This window comes from Schistocerca nitens, chromosome 4 (genome assembly GCF_023898315.1).
Source record: "Schistocerca nitens isolate TAMUIC-IGC-003100 chromosome 4, iqSchNite1.1, whole genome shotgun sequence".
Taxonomy (NCBI): domain Eukaryota; kingdom Metazoa; phylum Arthropoda; class Insecta; order Orthoptera; family Acrididae; genus Schistocerca; species Schistocerca nitens.
Genome location: NC_064617.1, coordinates 340,081,388 through 340,089,784, shown reverse-complemented (window position 1 = coordinate 340,089,784; position 8,397 = coordinate 340,081,388).

Genomic DNA, 8,397 nt, shown 5'->3' with positions numbered 1-8,397 from the left:
CTTGTCGTATCTGTTTCACAGGCGTAGCTTTAAGTGCTCCAAATAAAATTTTTAACCAAGTTTTCCATCATTACAATGATCATACTGCTTGAACTGTTTTTCCTTTCATTCGCGTGTATTACTTTTGCCTTTGTAATTATTTGTTTTATGTATATACTCACCCTTCTTTCATATTACTCCCTAAACATTTGTGTGATTAGTTATATTTCTGCATCTGTTTTTTGTTGAATTCTCTGGAAGTTATTTTCTTCTGAGGCTATCACAGGTACACCACGGACAAACCTATGCATCTGTATTTTTCCTCAGTTACTTTGATTCATATGTCGTATTCTTTCCATCATTTACTACATGCTCTGTGGGCACATTGAATAGGGATGGGGGACAGGTGACATACTTGTCGAACGAGATTAAGAAATCGTGCTTCTGCTTCTACATTGCCTTTACAGCGCATTTGAAAAAGAATGTACGTATTACAACGTATTACGTAAAACTATCGATCGCTGCGCCAGGCCTCGGTTATTGGAGGAATGAATCCATTGCTTAGTTTATATTAATTTTCGCTAGATCTCGGCTGTATTCTGTTATCTTGGTTACAGTTACATGTTATGAAATGGGTACTTCGTGCCGAGATTACGTTGTGTTCTCGAGATTGCGAAGAGTAATTCCGTTATTAGAGTGCAAAGACGTTTCACATGGCTTCCATGGTCACCATTTCGACGCCCTGTGACGTCTTCCCATAGAGTTTCATTCAGAACAGCACCAACACTACCTCAGAACCTAGGAGGGTTGAAGAACCGGATCCGTAGCACCTTAACATCAGTGACGACGGACATGCTATACCTAGTATGGGAGGAATCGAGTATCTACGTAATATTATTGTTGTTGCTGGTGGAGACCACATTGAGCATCTGTAATCTAAACATATTCATTTTGAAACACCTATATTTTGTTCTTTGTGTATTCTTAAATTATTCTTTTGTCTATGTAACCCAACATTTTTTAAAAAATTTCCATTGTATTTATCCTAATGACTGCCGAATAATTTCCTAAGGTCTACAGATGCTATATAAATCTTTCTTTTGCCTCTAAATCCTTCAGTTATACAGTCAATTCTTGGAATAGTTCGCCTTGTCAGCCTTACTTCCCGGAAACCGAAATAGGTCACCTTCGTACGTTTTGTATATTGTATTGGTGCAAAATGATATGGACACCCGTCATCCAACTATCGCAGTAAAGGTCATACAAGTATTCGATAAGTATTCCTTATCATTGTTAATGGCAGCCACTTTTACATACGTTAGTTTTGGCCTACTGTCAGAATAAAATAGATAGTTTTCGACATCATACGCATGGTAAAGCATGTCTGAATCTACACTACGCAAATCAACTTATGCTATGTGTTGTTCAATATTTTAACATTCGGTACGTAAATGGAGCTTATGCAGAATACTTGTCTGTCCAAAATCGTCGCCGAATAAGAAATACCGAGTACCACTCGCAGCTACAACAAACTTAATGAATGTTACGGGATCTCGGGATCTCTCCACACTCAAAAGCAGTTCTTGAGTCAAGTCTTCAGTTGAGAGAAATGGATATTTTTACATTTATATGTATCTTTATCGATGGTTCACCACCTAGGTAATTAATGGACTGGTTTTGGTTTGCTAAAAGGATTTTAAAAGTTTGCTTGATGTGCAGTTTTATTCAGAAGGGTTATACAGGTGGTAGAGGTGTCATCTTGTAGCAAAACTCTGCAAGTTTCATCCTCTACATTCATCTTCACTTTAACTGAAACGAAATGTTGATTAGTTGCTAAAAACTATGTGAGTAAGCATTGCCTCAACTTCCTCAATCCGACGTAACATTTCTGCATGAAATCCTTACCTGCGTCTGTAAGGGTGTGTGACAATGTCAGTACGTATGGCTTCCGGTTCAATCTTTCACCTAACACTCTCCAGACACTTGACTGAGGCATTGCCAAGCTCTCGCGACGCACTATGCGTTGCTTTCCTGGGACTGCCAACAAAACTCTGTCTCACTCCTCGACGACAGTCTCAGAAACTCGTGGGCAAGCTTGAAATTTATTATGACGAATGCTACAACGAGTTTGAAGGAAATTCCGATGCCACTTTTGCTACAAGGTGGCACCTTAACCACATGACTTTCCAGATTTCTGTCGTTCCTAGTGGCGGAATTCAGTACTGCAACAATAAGTGACTGAAGATTGAAGTAGTTTGCTACAAGATGACACCTTAACCACATGTCTAAGCCGTCGCAATAAAATTCTATGTATAAGTGACGTCAAGTCTTCTTAGAATCGCCTTGTACTTATGATTTTACAATTAAAAAAACTAAAAATTATATTTAGATCGAGAAATTAGAAAAATTTAAATAAAATTATTTGATTATGAGGGAAAAAGAAGGAAACAGAGTTGAATGTATGTTTTCCCACCAATAGCGCCATTCCAAACTCTAGAACCTCACTAGCACACTTCGAGCCACTGGCCTTTGCATGGCATAATGATTTCTGATCCTATTCTTGTCTCGTTCTACATTTGTGGTTGGTCTGTTTCGTTTATTTACGATCTAGCTATCTAGTGGTACCGCTAGTACACTGTAGCTGTTACAGGTTTAACGTCGCTATTTAGGGCACACCACAGCGTGGTTATAGCTAATTACAGTCTACAGATGTAGGTGAAGCTTTCTTCAGCCCATAGGTTAAACAGCACAGAGCATTACCAGGCGTAGTCCTATGCTAGAGGTGATACGCCGATATGCCGTTACCTTCCTTCAGCCTTTTGAACTGGGAATATGTATTCTCACCTGCGAATATGAACCTCCACAGGCTGCATATTGGATTGATGACAACGAAAATTTGTGCTGAACGGTGACTCGGACCCGGATTTTCCACTTCACACGAGCAGTCGCCGTTAACGCTTCGGCTATCCGTGCACGAAGCACGCCCAGACACAAACTTCCACATGTCGCCGTCCATGTGTCACAACCTAAGCACGCGCGGAAGTATACTCCCTGCTTTTGGCGAATAAACACGAAAGAGCAGTGCCTGTTTTCTTAAGAAGTATGATGCACGCATGTCAAGAAACATTGCATCGTAGTTCCTGATAAAACGAGCATTGCTATTTCGTATTTATTCTCCAGTATCAGGCCCTCGACTCTCAATAAACATTTCCTTCCTGGACGGGAATATACGTAATGTACAAGTGCTGATTGTGACACGTCGATGACGTCATATGGAAGTCTGGCCGTGATTCGTGCACTGACGAATGCAAAAAAATGGTTCAAATGGCTCTGAGCACTATGGGACTCAACTGCTGTGGTCATCAGTCCCCTAGAACTTAGAACTACTTAAACCTAACTAACCTAAGGACATCACACACATCCATGCCCGAGGCAGGATTCGAACCTGCGACCGTAGCAGTCGCACGGTTCCTGACTGCGCGCCTAGAACCGCGAGACCACCGCGGCCGGCACTGACGAATGCATGTCCGAAGGAACTTTGCATCGGACTTTTCTAATAACAAAGGCACTGCTATTTCGTATTCGCCTTTGAACTGATATACTCTGCCAGTTACAGGGGGCTAATAGTTCGATGTGGACTACGAACTGGGGTGCAAGTCGACATTTTTCCCATTGTGAAACATTGGCAGAGGTGAAACCCTAGGATTGACCGGGAATCAAACCAGAGACCTTTGGACCCGTAACCTGGTACCTTACTACTGAGCTATCGAGAACGATATGTACCTAAAAACTGGTTGCGATTTAGAAAAATTGCTTTTTAAGCGAAAGGCAATTAAAAGAAAAGCGTTTTCGCTGGATCTGTGACTGTGAATCCAACAAAATACTCTGTAACCATTCGCTAAAATTTATATTTGTTAGTAATGACGCGTTTCGGAACCTTACGCTTGTTGTCAGGTAACAGTCCTGGGATTTAGATCGTCGGCATAGCTTTCTGGAATACAACGCCGATAGATTTTGTAAAATAATGAAATGTCCCATTGAATACCGATAACAATAATTAATTTAAAAATACTCTGCTTCTGAAGAAATCCTGAGTAGATGCAGGAATATTTTCCCAATTTTGTCTATTCGACCACATAGCACGACGCCAATCACAGCAGCAGTTGGTGATAATACGAATTGAAGCGGATATAATTCCCTCTTCCCGTTCCATAACTCTTCGTTTGCAGTTGCTCAGAGTCTAGAATTTTTTCTTTACTTCGTTCGTCATACGCACGATTCTTTCAGATTCATTTTCATTGTGGAACCGCGGGACTGCTACGGTCGCAGGTTCGAATCCTGCCTCGGGCATGGGTGTGTGTGATGTCCTTAGGTTAGTTAGGCTTAAGTAGTTCTAAGTTCTAGGGGACTTATGACCTAAGATGTTGAGTCCCATAGTGCTCAGAGCCATTTGAACCATTTTGCCATTTTCATTGTAGAGAATTAGTCATTAACATATTAACAGCAGGTGCGCTGAGTGAAGTATGCCAGCTGACCGACGTCCAGAAGATGGGAGAAGTCAGTTGCGTTGTATTGTTTCTCCAACGACGAAACGTATTTAAACGAGACAGGCGTATGGCGACACGGATAGCTTCTGGCTCACACAGCAGGCGCCGACCGACGCCTTCGATATGGCGAGCAGGCGCTCGGGTACTCCGAGAAGCGAACTCGCACAGTGCCGCTGCGGGTGTGGTGAAAGGAGCCAGTGCGGTGGCTATGTAGGCACGCCGGCTTCCAGGAACCGCCAATCAGCCGTGCCCGCCCTGGTAGCGGTACGGCGCCCCTGCCTCACACGCGACACCCTCGCCTTATAAGCGCCTGCCGTTTCACACACTTCGTGGACCTCACCCTGCTGTAGTTCCAATACTCAAGGCAGCACGCGTAACGCAACCTTTGTTTCTCTATCTATCTATCTCTCCCTACTGACCTCCACTTAACCATTCCAACTTAATTCACTACTTCTTCCTCCCCCCTCCCCCCTCCCCCATCCCACATCTCAACCGCCTCCTCTGTTTTCACATAATTTCTCACACTTTTCTTATTGAGAAAAAGGAGGATTAGATTATTCTGAGTCCAGACTTTTGTTTTTGTAAATTTCTCAGTTGTGTGGTCTTTCTCCTTGTATACAGGGTATTTCAGGAGGTACAGAGAATATTTTAGGAGGTGAATCTTGCTGGCAGATTAAAACTGTGTACCGGACCGGGAGTCGAACCCAGGAACTTTTCCTAACGCGGAAGAATGTACAACCAACTACCCGAGACCTATTCACTATCTGCCCCATACCTTTACTTCCACCAGTACCTCATCTCCTACCTCCCAGAATTTACACAAGTTCTCCTGCCTAACTGGCAGGACTAGCACTCCTGGAAGAAACGATAATTTTGAGGCATGGCTTAGCCACAGCCTGGAGCACTGTTCCCAGTACGAAACTTTCACTCTGCAACGGAGTGTGCGCTGACACGGAGGGCAATCCAATGGAAACCGAACACCCACCACAACAGGACCAAAGAATGGTTCCATTCAAGAGTAATCACCACTGGAAGACGAGACAATAAATTCCTGTTGCATAGAACGTGGTCGGCCACTGACGGACGCACAACCGCACCCACTCTTACACTCACTCGTTCGACTGAAACCGACGTCCACGCACTTTTTACTTCAGGGCGCCAAAGATCTGAAAATCACACGCTGGAAGATCGTAGCTGTGTGGATGCTGCAGTGTTTCACAACCAAATTGCTCGTCCGATTGGCGGTTTGGGCATGGGCATTATCATGCAACAGGATTGTTCCGTACGGCAGCATTCCGAAAACCCAAACGCAAACGGAAAAACCAACAGTGAAAACAAAGCACATCTCCATTGTCAAAGACAGCCGAGGCTGTTCAAACACGGGTTCCTGTAAGGTCATGGTGACCTTCTTCTTCGACTGCAGAGGCCCTCTGCTCGTCGAGTTACTCAAACATTGAATCATAATCAATGCGCAGAGCTACGAACACACTCTACAGAAACTTCGACGCGCCATAGGGTCAAAACGCCCGGAAATGCTGTAGGACGGAATCATCCTGTAGCGCAGTAACGCGCGCCCCCACACTGCCAATAGGACGAAAGCCACATTTCAGAGATTTGGTTGGCAAACATGCAACATCATCCGTACAATCCGGATCTTTCAATGTATGATTTTCATATCTTTGGTGACCTGAAGAAATACATGCGTGGTCATCAGTTTCACTAGAACGAGGAAGTGCAAGAGTGGTTGTGTATCCGCCAGCGGCTGAGCGCGTTCGATGAAACTGGAACTGATCGTCTCGTCTTCCAGTTGAACAAATGTCTTAACGCGTCTCGTGATTACTTTTGAATGAAACCATTCCATGGTCCCTTTGAGGCAGGCCTTCGATTTTCATTTTACTGCCCCTTATGTTTGACCGGACGCGTGGTCTAGGGGTCAATCGATCAACAACGATCCTAAACGACTGTCTTACGACGTCCGCCCCGAGCAGATGCAACAAACAAAAGCAAACAAAATGAGATTAAAAAAAGGGGTAGCGTCTTTGATTCATAATCAAAACGTCTTCGGTCCCGGGTTCGATCCCCGCCACTGCCTAAATTTTGATAAATAATCAGCATTGGCGGCCGAAGACTTCCGGCATAAGAAGTCAGCCTCATGCTGCCAACGGCCTTGTCAAAGAGGGCGGAGGAGCGGATAGAGGTTCAGGGCACTCTCTTGTCCTAGGGGTGGGAAATTGCCCCTAAAGGCGGAAGAATCAGCAATGATCAACGACATGAGGATGCAGAAGGCAATGGAAACCACTGCATTAAAGACACGTAACGTGTATCCACAGGACATGTGGCCTGTAATTGAAGAAGTGTCATGATGATCTCTCCATTGGCAAAAGATTCCGGAATAGTCCCCCATTCGGATCTCCGGGAGGGGACTGCCAAGGGGGAGGTTACCACGAGAAAAAGATTGTATAATCAACGAAAGGATAACGTTCTACGAGTCGGGGCGTGGAATGTCAGAAGCTTGAACGTGGTAGGGAAACTAGAAAATCTGAAAAGGGAAATGCAAAGGCTCAATCTAGATATAGTAGGGGTCAGTGAAGTAAAGTGGAAGGAAGACAAGGATTTCTGGTCAGATGAGTATCGGGTAATATCAACAGCAGCAGAAAATGGTATAACAGGTGTAGGATTCGTTATGAATAGGAAGGTAGGGCAGAGGGTGTGTTACTGTGAACAGTTCAATGACCGGGTTGTTCTAATCAGAATCGACAGCAGACCAACACCGACAACGATAGTTCAGGTATACATGCCGACGTCGCAAGCTGAAGATGAACAGATAGAGAAAGTGTATGAGGATATTGAAAGGGTAATGCAGTATGTAAAGGGGGACGAAAATCTAATAGTCATGGGCGACTGGAATGCAGTTGTAGGGGGAGGAGTAGAAGAAAATGTTACAGGAGAATTTGGGCTTAGGACGAGGAATGAAAGAGGAGAAAGACTAATTGAGTTCTGTAACAAGTTTCAGCTAGTAATAGCGAATACCCTGTTCAAGAATCACAAGTGGAGGAGGTATACTTGGAAAAGGCCGGGAGATACGGGAAGATTTCAATTAGATTACATCATGGTCAAACAGAGATTCTGAAATCAGATACTGGATTGTAAGGCGTACCCAGGAGCAGATATAGACTTAGATCACAATATAGTAGTGATGAAGAGTAGGCTGAAGTTCAAGACATTAGTCAGGAAGAATCAATACGCAAAGAAGTGGGATACGGAAGTACTAAGGAATGACGAGATACGTTTGAACTTCTCTAACGCTATAGATACAGCAATAAGGAATAGCGCAGTAGGCAGTACAGTTGAAGAGGAATGGGCCATCACAGAAGTTGGGAAGGAAAACATAGGTACAAAGAAGGTAGCTGCGCAGATACCATGGGTAACAGAAGAAATACTTCAGTTGATTGATGAAAGGAGGAAGTACAAACATGTTCCTGGAAAATCAGGACTACAGAAATACAAGTCGCTAAGGAATGAAATAAATAGGAAGTACAGGGAAGCTAAGACGAAATGGCTGCAGGAAAAATGTGAAGACATCGACAAAGATATGATTGTCGGAAGGACAGACTCAGCATACAGGAAAGTCAAAACAATCTTTGGTGACATTAAAAGCAACGGTGGTAACATTAAGAATGCAACGGGAATTCCACTGTTAAATGCAGAGGAGAGAGCAGATAGGTGGAAAGAATACATTGAAAACCTCTATGAGGGTGAAGATTTGTCTGATGTGATAGAAGAAGAAACAGGAGTCAGTTTAGAAGAGATAGGGGATCCAGTATTAGAATCGGAATTTAAAAGAGCTTTGGAGGACTTACGGTCAAATAAG